This window comes from Stegodyphus dumicola, chromosome 5 (assembly GCF_044657685.1).
Source record: "Stegodyphus dumicola isolate Sdum_Otavi_A_Nest chromosome 5, ASM4465768v1".
NCBI lineage: Eukaryota > Metazoa > Arthropoda > Arachnida > Araneae > Eresidae > Stegodyphus > Stegodyphus dumicola.
The window spans coordinates 148913835-148941280 of NC_140772.1; positions in this window are offsets into that span (position 1 = coordinate 148913835).

Here is a 27446-nt window from a genome sequence, read left to right on the forward strand (position 1 = left end):
TGACACTCATGGGTATTGAAATAGACTGAAAAAACGGGCGTTTGAGTTAATTTCTCGACTATTTCTATACAAATTCCACCGTATCCAATGACGTAATCGTTGCGTTCAAACAAAGTGGACAGAGGACATTTTTCAAGATTCTCTCCCCCCATTTTGGACTCATCAAGAGGTGAGTTTAGACTTTCCAAGATTTATGACCCCCCAAAATGGGTCTCGGAAGGAATAGAATGCATTGACACTCATGGATATTGAAATAGACTGAAAAAAACGAGCGTTTCAGTTAGTTTCTAGACTATTTCTATACAAATTCCACGGTATCCAATGACGTAATCGTTGCGTTCAAACAGAGTCGATAGAGGATCTTTTTCAAGATTTGGTCCCCCCATTTTGGACTCATCATGCTGTGAGTTTAGATTTCCAAGATTGGATGAGAGAGTGACCCCGCAAAATGGGTCTCGGAAGGAATAGAATGCATTGACGCTCCTGGGTATTGAAATAGACTGAAAAAAAGGGGCGTATGTGTTAGTTTCTAGACTGTTTCTGTACAAATTCCACCGTATCCAATGACGTCTTCGTTGCGTTCAAACAGAGTCGACAGAGGATCTTTTTCAAGATTTCCTCCCCCCATTTTGGACTCAACAAGTGGTGAGTTTAGATTTTCCAAGATTGGATGACCCCCCAAAATGGGTTTGGGAGGGAATACATTGCATTGACACTCATGGGTATTGAAATAGACTGAAAAAACGGGCGTTTGAGTTAATTTCTCGACTATTTCTATACATATTCCACCGTATCCAATGACGTAATCGTTGCGTTCAAACAAAGTGGACAGAGGACATTTTTCAAGATTCTCTCCCCCCATTTTGGACTCATCAAGAGGTGAGTTTAGACTTTCCAAGATATATGACCCCCCAAAATGGGTCTCGGAAGGAATAGAATGCATTGACACTCCTGGGTATTGAAATAGACTGAAAAAAACGGGCGTATGTGTTAGTTTCTAGACTGTTTCTGTACAAATTCCACCGTATCCAATGACGTCTTCGTTGCGTTCAAACAGAGTCGACAGAGGATCTTTTTCAAGATTTCCTCCCCCCATTTTGGACTCAACAAGAGGTGAGTTTAGATTTTCGAAGATTGGATGACCCCCCAAAATGGGTTTCGGAGGGAATAGATTGCATTGACACTCATGGGTATTGTAATAGACTGAAAAAAACGGGCGTTTGAGTTAGTTTCTAGACTATTTCTATACAAATTCAACCGTATCCAATGACGTCATCGTTGCGTTCAAACAGAGTCGACAGAGGATTTTTTCAAGATTTCCTCCCCCCATTTTGGACTCATCAAGAAGTGAGTTCAGATTTTCCAAGATTGGATGAGAGAGTGACCCCCCAAAATTGGTGTCGGAAGGAATAGAATAAAATGACACTCGTGGGTATTGAAATAGGCTGAGAAAAACGGGCGTTTGAGTTAGTTTCTAGATTATTTCTATACAAATTCCACCGTATCCAATGACGTCATCGTTGCGTTCAAACAGAGTCGACAGAGGATCTTTTCAAGATTTCCTCCCCTCATTTTGGACTCATCAAGAGGTGAGTTTAAATTTTCCAAGATTTATGACCACCAAAATTGGTCTCGGAAGGAATAGAATGCATTGACACACATGGATATTGAAATAGACTGAAAAAAACGGGCGTTTGTGTTAGTTTCTAGACTATTTCTATACAAATTCCACGGTATCCAATGACGTAATCGTTGCGTTCAAACAGAGTCGATAGAGGATCTTTTTCAAGATTTGGTCCCCCCATTTTGGACTCATCAGGAGGTGAGTTTAGATTTCCAAGATTGGATGAGAGAGTGACCCCCCAAAATGGGTTTCGGAAGGAATAGATTGCATTGACACTCATGGGTATTGAAATAGACTGAAAAAAACGGGCGTTTGAGTTAGTTTCTAGACTATTTCTATACAAATTCAACCTTATCCAATGACGTCATCGTTGCGTTCAAACAGAGTCGACAGAGGATTTTTTCAAGATTTCCTCCCCCCATTTTGGACTCATCAAGAGGTGAGTTTAAATTTTCCAAGATTTATGACCACCAAAATTGGTCTGGGAAGGAATAGAATGCATTGACACACATGGATATTGAAATAGACTGAAAAAAACGGGCGTTTGAGTTAGTTTCTAGACTATTTCTATACAAATTCCACGGTATCCAATGACGTAATCGTTGCGTTCAAACAGAGTCGATAGAGGATCTTTTTCAAGATTTGGTCCCCCCATTTTGGACTCATCAGGAGGTGAGTTTAGATTTCCAAGATTGGATGAGAGAGTGACCCCGCAAAATGGGTCTCGGAAGGAATAGAATGCATTGACACTCCTGGGTATTGAAATAGACTGAAAAAAACGGGCGTATGAGTTAGTTTCTAGACTGTTTCTGTACAAATTCCACCGTATCCAATGACGTCATCGTTGCGTTCAAACAGAGTCGACAGAGGATCTTTTCAAGATTTCCTCCCCTCACTTTGGACTCATCACGAGGTGAGTTTAAATTTTCCAAGATTTATGACCACCAAAATTGGTCTCGGATGGAATAGAATGCATTGACACTCATGTGTATTGAAATAGACTGAAAAAGCGGGCGTTTGAGTTAATTTCTAGACTATTTCTATACAAATTCCACCGTATCCAATGACGTAATCGTTGCGTTCAAACAAAGTGGATAGAGGACATTTTTCAAGATTCTCTCCCCCCATTTTGGACTCATCAAGAGGTGAGTTTAAATTTTATCAGGAGGTGAGTTTAGATTTCCAAGATTCGATGAGAGAGTGACCCCGCAAAATGGGTCTCGGAAGGAATAGAATGCATTGACACTCCTGGGTATTGAAATAGACTGAAAAAAACGGGCGTATGAGTTAGTTTCTAGACTGTTTCTGTACAAATTCCACCGTATCCAATGACGTCTTCGTTGCGTTCAAACAGAGTCGACAGAGGATCTTTTTCAAGATTTCCCCCCCCCCCATTTTGGACTCAACAAGAGGTGAGTTTAGATTTTCCTGGATGACCCCCCAAAATGGGTTTCGGAAGGAATATATTGCATTGACACTCATGGGTATTGAAATAGACTGTAAAAAACGGGCGTATGAGTTAGTTTCTAGACTGTTTCTGTACAAATTTCACCGTATCCAATGACGTCTTCGTTGCGTTCAAACAGAGTCCAAAGAGGATTTTTTCAAGATTTCCTCCCCCCATTTTGGACTCATCAAGAGGTGAGTTTAGATTTTCCAAGATTGAATGAGAGAGTGACCCTGCAAAATGGGTCTCGGAAGGAATAGAATGCATTGACTCTCATGGGTATTTAAATAGACTGAAAAAAACGGGCGTTTGAGTTAGTTTCAAGACTATTTCTATACAAATTCCACCGTATCCAATGACGTCATCGTTGCGTTCAAACAGAGTCGACAGAGGATCATTTTCAAGATTCTCTCCCCCCATTTTGGACTCAACAAGAGGTAAGTTTAGATTTTCGAAGATTGGATGACCCCCCAAAATGGGTTTCGGAGGGAATAGATTGCATTGACATTCATGGGTATTGGAATAGACTGAAAAAAACGGGCGTTTGAGTTAGTTTCTAGACTATTTCTATACAAATTCAATCGTATCCAATGACGTCATCGTTGCGTTCAAACAGAGTCGACAGAGGATTTTTTCAAGATTTCCTCCCCCCATTTTGGACTCATCAGGAGGTGAGTTTAGATTTTCCAAGATTGGATGAGAGAGTGACACCCCAAAATGGGTCTCGGAAGGAATAGAATGCATTGACACACCTGGGTATTGAAATAGACTGAAAAAAACGGGCGTATGAGTTAGTTTCTAGACTATTTCTGTACAAATTCCACCGTATCCAATGACGTCATCGTTGCGTTCAAACAGAGTCGACAGAGGATATTTTTCAAGATTTCCTCCCCCCATTTTGCACTCAAGAAGAGGTGAGTTAAGATTTTCCAAGATTGGATGACCCCCTAAAATGGGTTTCGGAGGGAATAGATTGCATTGACACTCATGGGTATTGAAATAGACTGAAAAGAACGGGCGTTTGAGTTAGTTTCTAGACTATTTCTATACAAATTCCACCGTATACAAAGACGTCATCGTTGCGTTCAAACAGAGTCGACAGAGGATATTTTTCAAGATTTCCTCCCCCCATTTTGCACTCAAGAAGAGGTGAGTTAAGATTTTCCAAGATTGGATGACCCCCTAAAATGGGTTTCGGATGGAATAGATTGCATTGACACTCATGTGTATTGAAATAGACTGAAAAAGCGGGCGTTTGAGTTAATTTCTAGACTATTTCTATACAAATTCCACCGTATCCAATGACGTAATCGTTGCGTTCAAACAAAGTGGATAGAGGACATTTTTCAAGATTCTCTCCCCCCATTTTGGACTCATCAAGAGGTGAGTTTAAATTTTATAGGAGGTGAGTTTAGATTTCCAAGATTCGATGAGAGAGTGACCCCGCAAAATGGGTCTCGGAAGGAATAGAATGCATTGACACTCCTGGGTATTGAAATAGACTGAAAAAAACGGGCGTATGAGTTAGTTTCTAAACTGTTTCTGTACAAATTCCACCGTATCCAATGACGTCTTCGTTGCGTTCAAACAGAGTCGACAGAGGATCTTTTTCAAGATTTCCCCCCCCCCATTTTGGACTCAACAAGAGGTGAGTTTAGATTTTCCTGGATGACCCCCCAAAATGGGTTTCGGAAGGAATATATTGCATTGACACTCATGGGTATTGAAATAGACTGTAAAAAACGGGCGTATGAGTTAGTTTCTAGACTGTTTCTGTACAAATTTCACCGTATCCAATGACGTCTTCGTTGCGTTCAAACAGAGTCGACAGAGGATCTTTTTCAAGATTCTCTCCCCCCATTTTGGACTCAACAAGAGGTAAGTTTAGATTTTCGAAGATTGGATGACCCCCCAAAATGGGTTTCGGAGGGAATAGATTGCATTGACACTCATGGGTATTGGAATAGACTGAAAAAAACGGGCGTTTGAGTTAGTTTCTAGACTATTTCTATACAAATTCAATCGTATCCAATGACGTCATCGTTGCGTTCAAACAGAGTCGACAGAGGATTTTTTCAAGATTTCCTCCCCCCATTTTGGACTCATCAGGAGGTGAGTTTAGATTTTCCAAGATTGGATAAGAGAGTGACCCCCCGAAATGGGTCTCGGAAGGAATAGAATGCATTGACACACCTGGGTATTGAAATAGACTGAAAAAAACGGGCGTATGAGTTAGTTTCTAGACTATTTCTGTACAAATTCCACCGTATCCAATGACGTCATCGTTGCGTTCAAACAGAGTCGACAGAGGATATTTTTCAAGATTTCCTCCCCCCATTTTGCACTCAAGAAGAGGTGAGTTAAGATTTTCCAAGATTGGATGACCCCCTAAAATGGGTTTCGGAGGGAATAGATTGCATTGACACTCATGGGTATTGAAATAGACTGAAAAGAACGGGCGTTTGAGTTAGTTTCTAGACTATTTCTATACAAATTCCACCGTATACAAAGACGTCATCGTTGCGTTCAAACAGAGTCGACAGAGGATCTTTTTCAAGGTTTCCTCCCTCCCATTTTGGACTCATCAAGAGGTGAGTTTAGAATTTTCCAAGATTGGATGAGAGTTTGACCCCCCAAAATGGGTCTCGGAAGGAATAGAATGCATTGACACTCATGGGTATTGAAATAGGCTGAACAAAACGGGCGTTTGAGTTAGTTTCTCGAGTTTTTCTATAAAAATTCCACCGTATCCAATGACGTCATCGTTGCTTTCAAACAGAGTCGACAGAGGATCTTTTTCAAGATTTCCTCCCCCCATTTTGGACTCATCAGGAGGTGAGTTTAGATTTTCCAAGATTGGATGAGAGAGTGACTCCCGAAAATGGGTCTCGGGAGAAATAGAATGCATTGACACTCATGGTTATTGAAATAGACTGAAAAAAACGGGCGTTTGAGTTAGTTTCTCGAGTTTTTCTATACAAATTCCACCGTATCCAATGACGTCATCGTTGCTTTCAAACAGAGTCGACAGAGGATCTTTTTCAAGATTTCCTCCCCCCATTTTGGACTCATCAAGAGGTGAGTTTAGATTTTCCAAGATTGGATGAGAGAGTGACCCCTCAAAATGGGTCTCGGAAGGAACAGAATGCTTTGACACTGATGGGTATTGAAATAGACTGAAAAAACGGGCGTTTGAGTTAGTTTCTAGACTGTTTCTGCACAAATTCCACCGTATCCAATGACGTCATTTTTGCGTTCAACCAGATTCGACAGAGGATCATCCTTTCTAAAAATAGATCATGACTCATCCTCTTTAAAAATAGAATTCGAAGAAAAACAATGAGTCACGGTCTATTTTTAGAAAGGGTGAGTCATGATCTATTTTTTGAATGATGACACACCATTCCCACAGAAAAGGGGAGATCGTTAATTTTTATTATGTCAAAAGACATAATAAAAATTAACAAATTTCTTTTTTTTATAACTTAGCCAGCCAGAAATTTTTTCCAGCCGACTCGACCTTCATTTGGCAAGACAGCACTATATTTTTTTAAGAATGGACTCTTCTTTACATTTTTCAAAATTCCCAGTTTTTCGCAACAGATGACTGTGAACTGTTCAAGAATGCAGATCCGTATACAAGATTTTCTGGAGAGCGATTCGAATTTGTTTAAAGTGGAGGATATTTACGTCATCGTTGCGTTCAAACAGTGTCGAAAGAGGATATTTTTCAAGATTTCCTTCCCCTATTTTGGACTCATCAAGAGGTGAGTTTAAATTTTCCAAGATTTATGACCACCAAAATGGGTCTCGGAAGGAATAGAATGCATTGACACTCATGGGCATTGAAATAGACTGAAAAAACGGGCGTTTGAGTTAATTTCTAGACTATTTCTATACAAATTCCACCGTATCCAATGACGTAATCGTTGCGTTCAAACAGAGTCGATAGAGGTTCTTTTTCAAGATTTGGTCCCCCCATTTTGGACTCATCAGGAGGTGAGTTTAGATTTTCCAAGATTGGATGAGAGAGTGACCCCCCAAAATGGGTCTCGGAAGGAATAGAATGCATTGACACTCCTGGGTATTGAAATAGACTGAAAAAAACGGGCGTATGAGTTAGTTTCTAGACTGTTTCTGTACAAATTCCACCGTATCCAATGACGTCATCGTTGCGTTCAAACAGAGTCGACAGAGGATCTTTTTCAAGATTTCCTCCCCCCATTTTGCACTCAACAAGAGGTGAGTTTAGATTTTCCAAGATTGGATGACCCCCTAAAATGGGTTTCGGAGGGAATAGATTGCATTGACACTCATGGGTATTGAAATAGACTGAAAAGAACGGGCGTTAGAGTTAGTTTCTAGACTATTTCTATACAAATTCCACCGTATACAAAGACGTCATCGTTGCGTTCAAACAGAGTCGACAGAGGATCTTTTTCAAGATTTCCTCCCTCCCATTTTGGACTCATCAAGAGGTGAGTTTAGAATTTTCCAAGATTGGATGAGAGTTTGACCCCCCAAAATGGGTCTCGGAAGGAATAGAATGCATTGACACTCATGGGTATTGAAATAGGCTGAACAAAACGGGCGTTTGAGTTAGTTTCTCGAGTTTTTCTATACAAATTCCACCGTATCCAATGACGTCATCGTTGCTTTCAAACAGAGTCGACAGAGGATCTTTTTCAAGATTTCCTCCCCCCATTTTGGACTCATCAAGAGGTGAGTTTAGATTTTCCAAAATTGGATGAGAGACTGACCCCTCAAAATGGGTCTCGGAAGGAATAGAATGCATTGACACTGATGGGTATTGAAATAGACTGAAAAAAACGGGCGTTTGAGTTAGTTTCTAGACTGTTTCTGTACAAATTCCACCGTATCCAATGACGTCTTCGTTGCGTTCAAACAGAGTCCACAGAGGACTTTTTCAAGATTTCCTCCCCCCATTTTGGACTCATAAAGAGGTGAGTTTAAATTTTCCAAGATTGGATGAGAGAGTGACCCCCCAAAATGGGTCTCGGAAGGAATAGAATGAAATGACACTCGTGGGTATTCACATAGGCTGAGAAAAACGGGCGTTTGAGTTAGTTTCTATACTATTTCTATACAAATTCCACCGTATCCAATGACGTCATCGTTGCGTTCAAACAGAGTCGACAGAGGATCTTTTCAAGATTTCCTCCCCTCATTTTGGACTCATCAAGAGGTGAGTTTAAATTTTCCAAGATTTATGACCACCAAAATTGGTCTCGGAAGGAATAGAATGCATTGACACACATGTGTATTGAAATAGACTGAAAAAACGGGCGTTTGAGTTAGTTTCTAGACTATTTCTATACAAATTCCACCGTATCCAATGACGTCTTCGTTGCGTTCAAACAGAGTCGACAGAGGATCTTTTTCAAGATTTCCTCCCCCCCATTTGGGACTCATCAAGAGGTGAGTTTAGATTTTCCAAGATTGGATGACCCCCCAAAATGGGTTTCGGAAGGAATAGATTGCATTGACACTCATGGGTATTGAAATAGACTGAAAAAAAACGGGCGTTTGAGTTAGTTTCTAGACTATTTCTATACAAATTCAACCTTATCCAATGACGTCATCGTTGCGTTCAAACAGAGTCGACAGAGGATTTTTTCAAGATTTCCTCCCCCCATTTTGGACTCATCAAGAGGTGAGTTTAAATTTTCCAAGATTTATGACCACCAAAATTGGTCTCGGAATGAATAGATTGCATTGACACTCATGGGTATTGAAATAGACTGTAAAAAACGGGCGTATGAGTTAGTTTCTATATTCTGTCTATACAAATTCCATCGTATCCAATGACGTCATCGTTGCGTTCAAACAGAGTCGACAGAGGATCTTTTCAAGATTTCCTCCCCTCATTTTTGACTCATCAAGAGGTGAGTTTAAATTTTCCAAGATTTATGACCACCAAAATTGGTCTCGGAAGGAATAGAATGCATTGACACTCATGTGTATTGAAATAGACTGAAAAAACGGGCGTTTGAGTTAATTTCTAGACTATTTCTATACATATTCAACCGTGTCCAATGACGTCATCGTTGCGTTCAAACAGAGTCGACAGAGGATCTTTTTCAAGATTCTCTCCCCCCATTTTGGACTCAACAAGAGGTAAGTTTAGATTTTCGAAGATTGGATGACCCCCCAAAATGGGTTTCGGAGGGAATAGATTGCATTGACACTCATGGGTATTGGAATAGACTGAAAAAAACGGGCGTTTGAGTTAGTTTCTGGACTATTTCTATACATATTCAACCGTATCCAATGACGTCATCGTTGCGTTCAAACAGAGTCGACAGAGGATTTTTTCAAGATTTCCTCCCCCCATTTTGGACTCATCAGGAGGTGAGTTTAGATTTTCCAAGATTGGATGAGAGAGTGACCCCCCAAAATGGGTCTCGGAAGGAATAGAATGCATTGACACAACTGGGAATTGAAATAGACTGAAAAAAACGGGCGTATGAGTTAGTTTCTAGACTATTTCTGTACAAATTCCACCGCATCCAATGACGTCATCGTTGCGTTCAAACAGAGTCCACAGAGGATTTTTTCAAGATTTCCTCCCCCCATTTTGGACTCATCAAGAGGTGAGTTTAGATTTTCCTGGATGACCCCCCAAAATGGGTCTCGGAAGGAATAGAATGCATTGACTCTCATGGGTATTTAAATAGACTGAAAAAAACGGGCGTTTGAGTTAGTTTCAAGACTATTTCTATACAAATTCCACCGTATCCAATGACGTCATCGTTGCGTTCAAACAGAGTCGACAGAGGATCTTTTTCAAGATTCTCTCCCCCCATTTTGGACTCAACAAGAGGTAAGTTTAGATTTTCGAAGATTGGATGACCCCCCAAAATGGGTTTCGGAGGGAATAGATTGCATTGACACTCATGGGTATTGAAATAGACTGAAAAGAACGGGCGTTTGAGTTAGTTTCTAGACTATTTCTATACAAATTCCACCGTATACAAAGACGTCATTGTTGCGTTCAAACAGAGTCGACAGAGGATCTTTTTCAAGGTTTCCTCCCTCCCATTTTGGACTCATCAAGAGGTGAGTTTAGAATTTTCCAAGATTGGATGAGAGTTTGACCCCCCAAAATGGGTCTCGGAAGGAATAGAATGCATTGACACTCATGGGTATTGAAATAGGCTGAACAAAACGGGCGTTTGAGTTAGTTTCTCGAGTTTTTCTATAAAAATTCCACCGTATTCAATGACGTCATCGTTGCTTTCAAACAGACTCGACAGAGGATCTTTTTCAAGATTTCCTCCCCCCATTTTGGACTCATCAAGAGGTGAGTTTAGATTTTCCAAGATTGGATGAGAGAGTGACTCCCGAAAATGGGTCTCGGGAGAAATAGAATGCATTGACACTCATGGGTATTGAAATAGACTGAAAAAAACGGGCGTTTGAGTTAGTTTCTCGAGTTTTTCTATACAAATTCCACCGTATCCAATGACGTCATCGTTGCTTTCAAACAGAGTCGAAAGAGGATCTTTTTCAAGATTTCCTCCCCCCATTTTGGACTCATCAAGAGGTGAGTTTAGATTTTCCAAGATTGGATGAGAGAGTGACCCCTCAAAATGGGTCTCGGAAGGAACAGAATGCTTTGACACTGATGGGTATTGAAATAGACTGAAAAAACGGGCGTTTGAGTTAGTTTCTAGACTGTTTCTGCACAAATTCCACCGTATCCAATGACGTCATTTTTGCGTTCAACCAGATTCGACAGAGGATCATCCTTTCTAAAAATAGATCATGACTCATCCTCTTTAAAAGTAGAATTCGAAGAAAAACAATGAGTCACGGTCTATTTTTAGAAAGGGTGAGTCATGATCTATTTTTTGAATGATGACACACCATTCCCACAGAAAAGGGGAGATCGTTAATTTTTATTATGTCAAAAGACATAATAAAAATTAACAAATTTCTTTTTTTTATAACTTAGCCAGCCAGAAATTTTTTCCAGCCGACTCGACCTTCATTTGGCAAGACAGCACTATATTTTTTTAAGAATGGACTCTTCTTTACATTTTTCAAAATTCCCAGTTTTTCGCAACAGATGACTGTGAACTGTTCAAGAATGCAGATCCGTATACAAGATTTTCTGGAGAGCGATTCGAATTTGTTTAAAGTGGAGGATATTTACGTCATCGTTGCGTTCAAACAGTGTCGAAAGAGGATATTTTTCAAGATTTCCTTCCCCTATTTTGGACTCATCAAGAGGTGAGTTTAAATTTTCCAAGATTTATGACCACCAAAATGGGTCTCGGAAGGAATAGAATGCATTGACACTCATGGGCATTGAAATAGACTGAAAAAACGGGCGTTTGAGTTAATTTCTAGACTATTTCTATACAAATTCCACCGTATCCAATGACGTAATCGTTGCGTTCAAACAGAGTCGATAGAGGATCTTTTTCAAGATTTGGTCCCCCCATTTTGGACTCATCAGGAGGTGAGTTTAGATTTTCCAAGATTGGATGAGAGAGTGACCCCCCAAAATGGGTCTCGGAAGGAATAGAATGCATTGACACTCCTGGGTATTGAAATAGACTGAAAAAAACGGGGTATGAGTTAGTTTCTAGACTGTTTCTGTACAAATTCCACCGTATCCAATGACGTCATCGTTGCGTTCAAACAGAGTCGACAGAGGATCTTTTTCAAGATTTCCTCCCCCCATTTTGCACTCAACAAGAGGTGAGTTTAGATTTTCCAAGATTGGATGACCCCCTAAAATGGGTTTCGGAGGGAATAGATTGCATTGACACTCATGGGTATTGAAATAGACTGAAAAGAACGGGCGTTAGAGTTAGTTTCTAGACTATTTCTATACAAATTCCACCGTATACAAAGACGTCATCGTTGCGTTCAAACAGAGTCGACAGAGGATCTTTTTCAAGATTTCCTCCCTCCCATTTTGGACTCATCAAGAGGTGAGTTTAGAATTTTCCAAGATTGGATGAGAGTTTGACCCCCCAAAATGGGTCTCGGAAGGAATAGAATGCATTGACACTCATGGGTATTGAAATAGGCTGAACAAAACGGGCGTTTGAGTTAGTTTCTCGAGTTTTTCTATACAAATTCCACTGTATCCAATGACGTCATCGTTGCTTTCAAACAGAGTCGACAGAGGATCTTTTTCAAGATTTCCTCCCCCCATTTTGGACTCACCAAGAGGTGAGTTTAGATTTTCCAAAATTGGATGAGAGACTGACCCCTCAAAATGGGTCTCGGAAGGAATAGAATGCATTGACACTGATGGGCATTGAAATAGACTGAAAAAAACGGGCGTTTGAGTTAGTTTCTAGACTGTTTCTGTACAAATTCCACCGTATCCAATGACGTCTTCGTTGCGTTCAAACAGAGTCCACAGAGGACTTTTTCAAGATTTCCTCCCCCCATTTTGGACTCATAAAGAGGTGAGTTTAAATTTTCCAAGATTGGATGAGAGAGTGACCCCCCAAAATGGGTCTCGGAAGGAATAGAATGAAATGACACTCGTGGGTATTCACATAGGCTGAGAAAAACGGGCGTTTGAGTTAGTTTCTAGACTATTTCTATACAAATTCCACCGTATCCAATGACGTCATCGTTGCGTTCAAACAGAGTCGACAGAGGATCTTTTCAAGATTTCCTCCCCTCATTTTGGACTCATCAAGAGGTGAGTTTAAATTTTCCAAGATTTATGACCACCAAAATTGGTCTCGGAAGGAATAGAATGCATTGACACACATGTGTATTGAAATAGACTGAAAAAACGGGCGTTTGAGTTAGTTTCTAGACTATTTCTATACAAATTCCACCGTATCCAATGACGTCTTCGTTGCGTTCAAACAGAGTCGACAGAGGATCTTTTTCAAGATTTCCTCCCCCCCATTTGGGACTCATCAAGAGGTGAGTTTAGATTTTCCAAGATTGGATGACCCCCCAAAATGGGTTTCGGAAGGAATAGATTGCATTGACACTCATGGGTATTGAAATAGACTGAAAAAAAACGGGCGTTTGAGTTAGTTTCTAGACTATTTCTATACAAATTCAACCTTATCCAATGACGTCATCGTTGCGTTCAAACAGAGTCGACAGAGGATTTTTTCAAGATTTCCTCCCCCCATTTTGGACTCATCAAGAGGTGAGTTTAAATTTTCCAAGATTTATGACCACCAAAATTGGTCTCGGAATGAATAGATTGCATTGACACTCATGGGTATTGAAATAGACTGTAAAAAACGGGCGTATGAGTTAGTTTCTATATTCTGTCTATACAAATTCCATCGTATCCAATGACGTCATCGTTGCGTTCAAACAGAGTCGACAGAGGATCTTTTCAAGATTTCCTCCCCTCATTTTTGACTCATCAAGAGGTGAGTTTAAATTTTCCAAGATTTATGACCACCAAAATTGGTCTCGGAAGGAATAGAATGCATTGACACTCATGTGTATTGAAATAGACTGAAAAAACGGGCGTTTGAGTTAATTTCTAGACTATTTCTATACATATTCAACCGTGTCCAATGACGTCATCGTTGCGTTCAAACAGAGTCGACAGAGGATCTTTTTCAAGATTCTCTCCCCCCATTTTGGACTCATCAAGAGGTGAGTTTAGATTTTCCTGGATGACCCCACAAAATGGGTCTCGGAAGGAATAGAATGCATTGACTCTCATGGGTATTTAAATAGACTGAAAAAAACGGGCGTTTGAGTTAGTTTCAAGACTATTTCTATACAAATTCCACCGTATCCAATGACGTCATCGTTGCGTTCAAACAGAGTCGACAGAGGATCTTTTTCAAGATTCTCTCCCCCCATTTTGGACTCAACAAGAGGTAAGTTTAGATTTTCGAAGATTGGATGACCCCCCAAAATGGGTTTCGGAGGGAATAGATTGCATTGACACTCATGGGTATTGGAATAGACTGAAAAAACGGGCGTTTGAGTTAGTTTCTAGACTATTTTTATACATATTCAACCGTATCCAATGACGTCATCGTTGCGTTCAAACAGAGTCGACAGAGGATTTTTTCAAGATTTCCTCCCCCCATTTTGGACTCATCAGGAGGTGAGTTTAGATTTTCCAAGATTGGATGAGAGAGTGACCCCCCAAAATGGGTCTCGGAAGGAATAGAATGCATTGACACAACTGGGAATTGAAATAGACTGAAAAAAACGGGCGTATGAGTTAGTTTCTAGACTATTTCTATACAAATTCCACCGTATCCAATGACGTCATCGTTGCGTTCAAACAGAGTCGAGAGAGGATTTTTTCAAGATTTCTTCCCCCCATTTTGGACTCATCAAGAGGTGAGTTTAGATTTTCCTGGATGACCCCCCAAAATGGGTCTCGGAAGGAATAGAATGCATTGACTCTCATGGGTATTTAAATAGACTGAAAAAAACAAGCGTTTGAGTTAGTTTCTAAACTATTTCGATACAAATTCCACCGTATCCAATGACGTCATCGTTGCGTTCAAACAGAGTCGACAGAGGATCTTTTTCAAGATTTCCTCCCCCCATTTTGGACTCAAGAAGAGGTGAGTTTAGATTTTCCAAGATTGGATGACCCCCCAAAATGGGTTTCGGAAGGAATAGATTGCATTGACACTCATGGGTATTGAAATAGACTGAAAGAAAACGGGCGTTTGAGTTAGTTTCAAGACTATTTCTATACAAATTCCACCGTATCCAATGACGTCATCGTTGCGTTCAAACAGAGTCGACAGAGGATCTTTTTCAAGATTCTCTCCCCCCATTTTGGACTCAACAAGAGGTAAGTTTAGATTTTCGAAGATTGGATGACCCCCCAAAATGGGTTTCGGAGGGAATAGATTGCATTGACACTCATGGGTATTGGAATAGACTGAAAAAAACGGGCGTTTGAGTTAGTTTCTAGACTATTTCTATACATATTCAACCGTATCCAATGACGTCATCGTTGCGTTCAAACAGAGTCGACAGAGGATTTTTTCAAGATTTCCTCCCCCCATTTTGGACTCATCAGGAGGTGAGTTTAGATTTTCCAAGATTGGATGAGAGAGTGACCCCCCAAAATGGGTCTCGGAAGGAATAGAATGCATTGACACACCTGGGTATTGAAATAGACTGAAAAAAACGGGCGTATGAGTTAGTTTCTAGACTATTTCTGTACAAATTCCACCGTATCCAATGACGTCATCGTTGCGTTCAAACAGAGTCGATAGAGGATCTTTTTCAAGATTTGGTCCCCCCGTTTTGGACTCATCAGGAGGTGAGTTTAGATTTTCCAAGATTGGATGAGAGAGTAACCCCGCAAAATGGGTCTCGGAAGGAATAGAATGCATTGACACTCCTGGGTATTGAAATAGACTGAAAAAAACGGGCGTATGTGTTAATTTCTAGACTGTTTCTGTACAAATTCCACCGTATCCAATGACGTCTTCGTTGCGTTCAAACAGAGTCGACAGAGGATCTTTTTCAAGATTTTTCCCCCCCCATTTTGGACTCAACAAGAGGTGAGTTTAGATTTTCCTGGATGACCCCCCAAAATGGGTTTCGGAAGGAATATATTGCATTGACACTCATGGGTATTGAAATAGACTGTAAAAAACGGGCGTATGAGTTAGTTTCTAGACTGTTTCTGTACAAATTTCACCGTATCCAATGACGTCTTCGTTGCGTTCCAACAGAGTCCACAGAGGATTTTTTCAAGATTTCCTCCCCCCATTTTGGACTCAGCAAGAGGTGAGTTTAGATTTTCCAAGATTGAATGAGAGAGTGACCCCGCAAAATGGGTCTCGGAAGGAATAGAATGCATTGACTCTCATGGGTATTTAAATAGACTGAAAAAAACGGGCGTTTGAGTTAGTTTCAAGACTATTTCTATACAAATTCCACCGTATCCAATGACGTCATCGTTGCGTTCAAACAGAGTCGACAGAGGATTTTTTCAAGATTTCCTCCCCCCATTTTGGACTCATCAGGAGGTGAGTTTAGATTTTCCAAGATTGGATGAGAGAGTGACCCCCCAAAATGGGTCTCGGAAGGAATAGAATGCATTGACACACCTGGGTATTGAAATAGACTGAAAAAAACGGGCGTATGAGTTAGTTTCTAGACTATTTCTGCACAAATTCCACCGTATCCAATGACGTCATCGTTGCGTTCAAACAGAGTCGACAGAGGATATTTTTCAAGATTTCCTCCCCCCATTTTGCACTCAACAAGAGGTGAGTTAAGATTTTCCAAGATTGGATGACCCCCTAAAATGGGTTTCGGAGGGAATAGATTGCATTGACACTCATGGGTATTGAAATAGACTGAAAAGAACGGGCGTTTGAGTTAGTTTCTAGACTATTTCTATACAAATTGCACCGTATACAAAGACGTCATCGTTGCGTTCAAACAGAGTCGACAGAGGATCTTTTTCAAGGTTTCCTCCCTCCCATTTTGGACTCATCAAGAGGTGAGTTTAGAATTTTCCAAGATTGGATGAGAGTTTGACCCCCCAAAATGGGTCTCGGAAGGAATAGAATGCATTGACACTCATGGGTATTGAAATAGGCTGAACAAAACGGGCGTTTGAGTTAGTTTCTCGAGTTTTTCTATAAAAATTCCACCGTATCCAATGACGTCATCGTTGCTTTCAAACAGAGTCGACAGAGGATCTTTTTCAAGATTTCCTCCCCCCATTTTGGACTCATCAAGAGGTGAGTTTAGATTTTCCAAGATTGGATGAGAGAGTGACTCCCGAAAATGGGTCTCGGGAGAAATAGAATGCATTGACACTCATGGGTATTGAAATAGACTGAAAAAAACGGGCGTATGAGTTAGTTTCTAGACTGTATCTGTACAAATTTCACCGTATCCAATGACGTCTTCGTTGCGTTCAAACAGAGTCCACAGAGGATTTTTTCAAGATTTCCTCCCCCCATTTTGGACTCATCAAGAGGTGAGTTTAGATTTTCCTGGATGACCCCCCAAAATGGGTCTCATAAGGAATAGAATGCATTGACTCTCATGGGTATTTAAATAGACTGAAAAAAACGGGCGTTTGAGTTAGTTTCAAGACTATTTCTATACAAATTCCACCGTATCCAATGACGTCATCGTTGCGTTCAAACAGAGTCGACAGAGGATCTTTTTCAAGATTCTCTCCCCCCATTTTGGACTCAACAAGAGGTAAGTTTAGATTTTCGAAGATTGGATGACCCCCCAAAATGGGTTTCGGAGGGAATAGATTGCATTGACACTCATGGGTATTGGAATAGACTGAAAAAAACGGGCGTTTGAGTTAGTTTCTAGACTATTTCTATACAAATTCAACCGTATCCAATGACGTCATCGTTGCGTTCAAACAGAGTCGACAGAGGATTTTTTCAAGATTTCCTCCCCCCATTTTGGACTCATCAGGAGGTGAGTTTAGATTTTCCAAGATTGGATGAGAGAGTGACCCCCCAAAATGGGTCTCGGAAGGAATAGAATGCATTGACACACCTGGGTATTGAAATAGACTGAAAAAAACGGGCGTATGAGTTAGTTTCTAGACTATTTCTGTACAAATTCCACCGTATCCAATGACGTCATCGTTGCGTTCAAACAGAGTCGATAGAGGATCTTTTTCAAGATTTGGTCCCCCCGTTTTGGACTCATCAGGAGGTGAGTTTAGATTTTCCAAGATTGGATGAGAGAGTAACCCCGCAAAATGGGTCTCGGAAGGAATAGAATGCATTGACACTCCTGGGTATTGAAATAGACTGAAAAAAACGGGCGTATGTGTTAGTTTCTAGACTGTTTCTGTACAAATTCCACCGTATCCAATGACGTCTTCGTTGCGTTCAAAAGAAGTCGACAGAGGATCTTTTTCAAGATTTTTCCCCCCCCATTTTGGACTCAACAAGAGGTGAGTTTAGATTTTCCTGGATGACCCCCCAAAATGGGTTTCGGAAGGAATATATTGCATTGACACTCATGGGTATTGAAATAGACTGTAAAAAACGGGCGTATGAGTTAGTTTCTAGACTGTTTCTGTACAAATTTCACCGTATCCAATGACGTCTTCGTTGCGTTCAAACAGAGTCCACAGAGGATTTTTTCAAGATTTCCTCCCCCCATTTTGGACTCATCAAGAGGTGAGTTTAGATTTTCCTGGATGACCCCCCAAAATGGGTCTCGGAAGGAATAGAATGCATTGACTCTCATGGGTATTTAAATAGACTGAAAAAAACGGGCGTTTGAGTTAGTTTCAAGACTATTTCTATACAAATTCCACCGTATCCAATGACGTCATCGTTGCGTTCAAACAGAGTCGACAGAGGATCTTTTTCAAGGTTTCCTCCCTCCCATTTTGGACTCATCAAGAGGTGAGTTTAGAATTTTCCAAGATTGGATGAGAGTTTGACCCCCCAAAATGGGTCTCGGAAGGAATAGAATGCATTGACACTCATGGGTATTGAAATAGGCTGAACAAAACGGGCGTTTGAGTTAGTTTCTCGAGTTTTTCTATAAAAATTCCACCGTATCCAATGACGTCATCGTTGCTTTCAAACAGAGTCGACAGAGGATCTTTTTCAAGATTTCCTCCCCCCATTTTGGACTCATCAAGAGGTGAGTTTAGATTTTCCAAGATTGGATGAGAGAGTGACTCCCGAAAATGGGTCTCGGGAGAAATAGAATGCATTGACACTCATGGGTATTGAAATAGACTGAAAAAAACGGGCGTTTGTGTTAGTTTCTCGAGTTTTTCTATACAAATTCCACCGTATCCAATGACGTCATCGTTGCTTTCAAACAGAGTCGACAGAGGATCTTTTTCAAGATTTCCTCCCCCCATTTTGGACTCATCAAGAGGTGAGTTTAGATTTTCCAAGATTGGATGAGAGAGTGACCCCTCAAAATGGGTCTCGGAAGGAACAGAATGCTTTGACACTGATGGGTATTGAAATAGACTGAAAAAACGGGCGTTTGAGTTAGTTTCTAGACTGTTTCTGCACAAATTCCACCGTATCCAATGACGTCATTTTTGCGTTCAACCAGATTCGACAGAGGATCATCCTTTCTAAAAATAGATCATGACTCATCCTCTTTAAAAATAGAATTCGAAGAAAAACAATGAGTCACGGTCTATTTTTAGAAAGGGTGAGTCATGATCTATTTTTTGAATGATGACACACCATTCCCACAGAAAAGGGGAGATCGTTAATTTTTATTATGTCAAAAGACATAATAAAAATTAACAAATTTCTTTTTTTTATAACTTAGCCAGCCAGAAATTTTTTCCAGCCGAGTCGACCTTCATTTGGCAAGACAGCACTATTTTTTTTTAAGAATGGACTCTTCTTTACATTTTTCAAAATTCCCAGTTTTTCGCAACAGATGACTGTGAACTGTTCAAGAATGCAGATCCGTATACAAGATTTTCTGGAGAGCGATTCGAATTTGTTTAAAGTGGAGGATATTTACGTCATCGTTGCGTTCAAACAGTGTCGAAAGAGGATATTTTTCAAGATTTCCTTCCCCTATTTTGGACTCATCAAGAGGTGAGTTTAAATTTTCCAAGATTTATGACCACCAAAATGGGTCTCGGAAGGAATAGAATGCATTGACACTCATGGGCATTGAAATAGACTGAAAAAACGGGCGTTTGAGTTAATTTCTAGACTATTTCTATACAAATTCCACCTTATACAATGACGTCATCGTTGCTTTCAAACAGAGTCGACAGAGGATCTTTTTCAAGATTTCCTCCCCCCCATTTTGGACTCATCAAGAGGTGAGTTTAGATTTTCCAAGATCGGATGAGAGACTGACCCCCGAAAATGGGTCTCGGGAGAAATAGAATGCATTGACACTCATGGGTATTGAAATAGACTGAAAAAAACGGGCGTTTGAGTTAGTTTCTCGAGTTTTTCTATACAAATTCCACCGTATCCAATGACGTCATCGTTGCTTTCAAACAGAGTCGACAGAGGATCTTTTTCAAGAATTCCTCCCCCCATTTTGGACTCATCAAGAGGTGAGTTTAGATTTTCCAAGATTGGATGAGAGAGTGACCCCTCAAAATGGGTCTCGGAAGGAATAGAATGCATTGACACTGATGGGTATTGAAATAGACTGAAAAAAACGGGCGTTTGAGTTAGTTTCTAGACTGTTTCTGTACAAATTCCACCGTATCCAATGACGTCTTCGTTGCGTTCAAACAGAGTCCACAGAGGACTTTTTCAAGATTTCCTCCCCCCATTTTGGACTCATAAAGAGGTGAGATTAGATTTTCCAAGATTGGATGAGAGAGTGACCCCCCAAAATGGGTCTCGGAAGGAATAGAATGAAATGACACTCGTGGGTATTGAAATAGGCTGAGAAAAACGGGCGTATGAGTTAGTTTCTAGACTATTTCTGCACAAATTCCACCGTATCCAATGACGTCATCGTTGCGTTCAAACAGAGTCGAGAGAGGATTTTTTCAAGATTTCCTCCCCCCATTTTGGACTCAAGAAGAGGTGAGTTTAGATTTTCCAAGATTGTATGACCCCCCAAAATGGGTTTCGGAAGGAATAGATTGCATTGACACTCATGGGTATTGAAATAGACTGAAAAAAAACGGGCGTTTGAGTTAGTTTCTAGACTATTTCTATACAAATTCAACCTTATCCAATGACGTCATTTTTGCGTTCAACCAGATTCGACAGAGGATCATCCTTTCTAAAAATAGATCATGACTCATCCTCTTTAAAAATAGAATTCGAAGAAAAACAATGAGTCACGGTCTATTTTTAGAAAGGGTGAGTCATGATCTATTTTTTGAATGATGACACATCATTCCCACAGAAAAGGGGAGATTGTTAATTTTTATTATGTCAAAAGACATAATAAAAATTAACAAATTTCTTTTTTTTATAACTTAGCCAGCCAGAAATTTTTTCCAGCCGACTCGACCTTCATTTGGCAAGACAGCACTATTTTTTTTAAGAATGGACTCTTCTTTACATTTTTCAAAATTCCCAGTTTTTCGCAACAGATGACTGTGAACTGTTCAAGAATGCAGATCCGTATACAAGATTTTCTGGAGAGCGATTCGAATTTGTTTAAAGTGGAGGATATTTACGTCATCGTTGCGTTCAAACAGTGTCGACAGAGGATGTTTTTCAAGATTTCCCCCCCCCCTATTTGGACTCATCAAGAGGTGAGTTTAGATTTTCCAAAATTGGATTTGACAGTGACCACCAAAATGGGTCTCGGAAGGAATAGAATGCTTTGACACTGATGGGTATTGAAATAGACTGAAAAAACGGGCGTTTGAGTTAGTTTCTAGACTGTTTCTGCACAAATTCCACCGTATCCAATGACGTCATTTTTGCGTTCAACCAGATTCGACAGAGGATCATCCTTTCTAAAAATAGATCATGACTCATCCTCTTTAAAAATAGAATTCGAAGAAAAACAATGAGTCACGGTCTATTTTTAGAAAGGGTGAGTCATGATCTATTTTTTGAATGATGACACATCATTCCCACAGAAAAGGGGAGATCGTTAATTTTTATTATGTCAAAAGACATAATAAAAATTAACAAATTTCTTTTTTTTATAACTTAGCCAGCCAGAAATTTTTTCCAGCCGACTCGACCTTCATTTGGCAAGACAGCACTATTTTTTTTAAGAATGGACTCTTCTTTACATTTTTCAAAATTCCCAGTTTTTCGCAACAGATGACTGTGAACTGTTCAAGAATGCAGATCCGTATACAAGATTTTCTAGAGAGCGATTCGAATTTGTTTAAAGTGGAGGATATTTACGTCATCGTTGCGTTCAAACAGTGTCGACAGAGGATATTTTTCAAGATTTCCTTCCCCTATTTTGGACTCATCAAGAGGTGAGTTTAAATTTTCCAAGATTTATGACCACCAAAATGGGTCTCGGAAGGAATAGAATGCATGGACACTCATGGGCATAGAAATAGACTGAAAAAACGGGCGTTTGAGTTAATTTCTAGACTATTTCTATACAAATTCGTCATCGTTGTATCCAATGACGTCATCGTTGCGTTCAAACAGAGTCGACAGAGGATCTTTTTCAAGATTTCCTCCCCCCCATTTTGGACTCATCAAGAGGTGAGTTTAGAATTTTCCAAGATTGGATGAGAGAGTGACCCCCGAAAATGGGTCTCGGGAGAAATAGAATGCATTGACACTCATGGGTATTGAAATAGACTGAAAAAAACGGGCGTTTGTGTTAGTTTCTCGAGTTTTTCTATACAAATTCCACCGTATCCAATGACGTCATCGTTGCTTTCAAACAGAGTCGACAGAGGATCTTTTTCAAGATTTCCTCCCCCCATTTTGGACTCATCAAGAGGTTAGTGTAGATTTTCCAAGATTCGATGAGAGAATGACACCCCAAAATGTGTCTCGGAAGGAATAGAATGCAATGACAATCATGGGTATTGAAATGGAGTAAGAAAAACGGGCGTTTGAGTTAGTTTCTAGACTGTTTCTGTACAAATTCCACCGTATCCAATGACGTCTTCGTTGCGTTCAAACAGAGTCCACAGAGGACTTTTTCAAGATTTCCTCCCCCCATTTTGGACTCATAAAGAGGTGAGCTTATCTTTTCCAAGATTCGATGAGAGAATGACACCCCAAAATGTGTCTCGGAAGGAATAGAATGCAATGACAATCATGGGTATTGAAATAGAGTAAGAAAAACGGGCGTTTGAGTTAGTTTCTAAACTATTTCGATACAAATTCCACCGTATCCAATGACGTCATCGTTGCGTTCAAACAGAGTCGACAGAGGATTTTTTCAAGATTTCCTCCCCCCATTTTGGACTCAAGAAGAGGTGAGTTTAGATTTTCCAAGATTGGATGACCCCCCAAAATGGGTTTCGGAAGGAATAGATTGCATTGACACTCATGGGTATTGAAATAGACTGAAAGAAAACGGGCGTTTGAGTTAGTTTCTAGACTATTTCTATACAAATTCAACCTTATCCAATGACGACATCGTTGCGTTCAAACAGAGTCGACAGAGGATTTTTTCAAGATTCTCTCCCCCGATTTTGGACTGATCAAGAGGTGAGTTTAGAATTTCCAAGATTGGATGAGCGAGTGCCCCCCAAAATGGGTCTCGGAAGGAATAGAATGAATTGACACTCGTGGGTATTGAAATAGGCTGAAAAAAACGGGCGTTTGAGTTAGTTTCTAGACTTTTTCTATGCAAATTCCACTGTATCCAATGACGTCATCGTTGCGTTCAAACAGAGTCGACAGAGGTTCTTTTTCAAGATTTCCTCCCCCCATTTTGGACTCATAAAGAGGTGAGTTTAGATTTTCCAAGATTCGATGAGAGAATGACACCCCAAAATGTGTCTCGGAAGGAATAGAATGCAATGACAATCATGGGTATTGAAATAGAGTAAGAAAAACGGGCATTTGAGTTAGTTTCTAGGCTATTTCTATACAAATTCCACCGTATCCAATGACGTCATCGTTGCGTTCAAACAGAGTCGAGAGAGGATTTTTTCAAGATTTCCTCCCCCCATTTTGGACTCAAGAAGGGGTGAGTTTAGATTTTCCAAGATTGGATGACCCCCCAAAATGGGTTTCGGAAGGAATAGATTGCATTGACACTCATGGGCATTGAAATAGATTGAAAAAACGGGCGTTTGAGTTAATTTCTAGACTATTTCTATACAAATTCCACCGTATCCAATGACGTCATCGTTGCGTTCAAACAGAGTCGAGAGAGGATTTTTTCAAGATTTCCTCCCCCCATTTTTGACTCAAGAAGGGGTGAGTTTAGATTTTCCAAGATTGTATGACCCCCCAAAATGGGTTTCGGAAGGAATAGATTGCATTGACACTCATGGGCATTGAAATAGATTGAAAAAACGGGCGTTTGAGTTAATTTCTAGACTATTTCTATACAAATTCCACCGTATCCAATGACGTCATCGTTGCGTTCAAACAGAGTCGAGAGAGGATTTTTTCAAGATTTCCTCCCCCCATTTTGGACTCAAGAAGGGGTGAGTTTAGATTTTCCAAGATTGTATGACCCCCCAAAATGGGTTTCGGAAGGAATAGATTGCATTGACACTCATGGGTATTGAAATAGACTGAAAAAAAACGGGCGTTTGAGTTAGTTTCTAGACTATTTCTATACAAATTCAACCTTATCCAATGACGTCATTTTTGCGTTCAACCAGATTCGACAGAGGATCATCCTTTCTAAAAATAGATCATGACTCATCCTCTTTAAAAATAGAATTCGAAGAAAAACAATGAGTCACGGTCTATTTTTAGAAAGGGTGAGTCATGATCTATTTTTTGAATGATGACACATCATTCCCACAGAAAAGGGGAGATTGTTAATTTTTATTATGTCAAAAGACATAATAAAAATTAACAAATTTCTTTTTTTTATAACTTAGCCAGCCAGAAATTTTTTCCAGCCGACTCGACCTTCATTTGGCAAGACAGCACTATTTTTTTTAAGAATGGACTCTTCTTTACATTTTTCAAAATTCCGAGTTTTTCGCAACAGATGACTGTGAACTGTTCAAGAATGCAGATCCGTATACAAGATTTTCTGGAGAGCGATTCGAATTTGTTTAAAGTGGAGGATATTTACGTCATCGTTGCGTTCAAACAGTGTCGACAGAGGATGTTTTTCAAGATTTCCCCCCCCCCCATTTGGACTCATCAAGAGGTGAGTTTAGATTTTCCAAAATTGGATTTGACAGTGACCACCAAAATGGGTCTCGGAAGGAATAGAATGCTTTGACACTGATGGGTATTGAAATAGACTGAAAAAACGGGCGTTTGAGTTAGTTTCTAGACAGTTTCTGCACAAATTCCACCGTATCCAATGACGTCATTTTTGCGTTCAACCAGATTCGACAGAGGATCATCCTTTCTAAAAATAGATCATGACTCATCCTCTTTAAAAATAGAATTCGAAGAAAAACAATGAGTCACGGTCTATTTTTAGAAAGGGTGAGTCATGATCTATTTTTTGAATGATGACACATCATTCCCACAGAAAAGGGGAGATCGTTAATTTTTATTATGTCAAAAGACATAATAAAAATTAACAAATTTCTTTTTTTTATAACTTAGCCAGCCAGAAATTTTTTCCAGCCGACTCGACCTTCATTTGGCAAGACAGCACTATTTTTTTTAAGAATGGACTCTTCTTTACATTTTTCAAAATTCCCAGTTTTTCGCAACAGATGACTGTGAACTGTTCAAGAATGCAGATCCGTATACAAGATTTTCTAGAGAGCGATTCGAATTTGTTTAAAGTGGAGGATATTTACGTCATCGTTGCCTTCAAACAGTGTCGACAGAGGATATTTTTCAAGATTTCCTTCCCCTATTTTGGACTCATCAAGAGGTGAGTTTAAATTTTCCAAGATTTATGACCACCAAAATGGGTCTCGGAAGGAATAGAATGCATTGACACTCATGGGCATAGAAATAGACTGAAAAAACGGGCGTTTGAGTTAATTTCTAGACTATTTCTATACAAATTCGTCATCGTTGTATCCAATGACGTCATCGTTGCGTTCAAACAGAGTCGACAGAGGATCTTTTTCAAGATTTCCTCCCCCCCATTTTGGACTCATCAAGAGGTGAGTTTAGAATTTTCCAAGATTGGATGAGAGAGTGACCCCCGAAAATGGGTCTCGGGAGAAATAGAATGCATTGACACTCATGGGTATTGAAATAGACTGAAAAAAACGGGCGTTTGTGTTAGTTTCTCGAGTTTTTCTATACAAATTCCACCGTATCCAATGACGTCATCGTTGCTTTCAAACAGAGTCGACAGAGGATCTTTTCAAGATTTCCTCCCCCCATTTTGGACTCATCAAGAGGTTAGTGTAGATTTTTCCAAGATTCGATGAGAGAATGACACCCCAAAATGTGTCTCGGAAGGAATAGAATGCAATGACAATCATGGGTATTGAAATGGAGTAAGAAAAACGGGCGTTTGAGTTAGTTTCTAGACTGTTTCTGTACAAATTCCACCGTATCCAATGACGTCTTCGTTGCGTTCAAACAGAGTCCACAGAGGACTTTTTCAAGATTTCCTCCCCCCATTTTGGACTCATAAAGAGGTGCGCTTATCTTTTCCAAGATTCGATGAGAGAATGACACCCCAAAATGTGTCTCGGAAGGAATAGAATGCAATGACAATCATGGGTATTGAAATAGAGTAAGAAAAACGGGCGTTTGAGTTAGTTTCTAAACTATTTCGATACAAATTCCACCGTATCCAATGACGTCATCGTTGCGTTCAAACAGAGTCGACAGAGGATTTTTTCAAGATTTCCTCCCCCCATTTTGGACTCAAGAAGAGGTGAGTTTAGATTTTCCAAGATTGGATGACCCCCCAAAATGGGTTTCGGAAGGAATAGATTGCATTGACACTCATGGGTATTGAAATAGACTGAAAGAAAACGGGCGTTTGAGTTAGTTTCTAGACTATTTCTATACAAATTCAACCTTATCCAATGACGACATCGTTGCGTTCAAACAGAGTCGACAGAGGATTTTTTCAAGATTCTCTCCCCCGATTTTGGACTGATCAAGAGGTGAGTTTAGAATTTCCAAGATTGGATGAGCGAGTGCCCCCCAAAATGGGTCTCGGAAGGAATAGAATGAATTGACACTCGTGGGTATTGAAATAGGCTGAAAAAAACGGGCGTTTGAGTTAGTTTCTAGACTTTTTCTATGCAAATTCCACTGTATCCAATGACGTCATCGTTGCGTTCAAACAGAGTCGACAGAGGTTCTTTTTCAAGATTTCCTCCCCCCATTTTGGACTCATAAAGAGGTGAGTTTAGATTTTCCAAGATTCGATGAGAGAATGACACCCCAAAATGTGTCTCGGAAGGAATAGAATGCAATGACAATCATGGGTATTGAAATAGAGTAAGAAAAACGGGCATTTGAGTTAGTTTCTAGGCTATTTCTATACAAATTCCACCGTATCCAATGACGTCATCGTTGCGTTCAAACAGAGTCGAGAGAGGATTTTTTCAAGATTTCCTCCCCCCATTTTGGACTCAAGAAGGGGTGAGTTTAGATTTTCCAAGATTGGATGACCCCCCAAAATGGGTTTCGGAAGGAATAGATTGCATTGACACTCATGGGCATTGAAATAGATTGAAAAAACGGGCGTTTGAGTTAATTTCTAGACTATTTCTATACAAATTCCACCGTATCCAATGACGTCATCGTTGCGTTCAAACAGAGTCGAGAGAGGATTTTTTCAAGATTTCCTCCCCCCATTTTGGACTCAAGAAGGGGTGAGTTTAGATTTTCCAAGATTGTATGACCCCCCAAAATGGGTTTCGGAAGGAATAGATTGCAT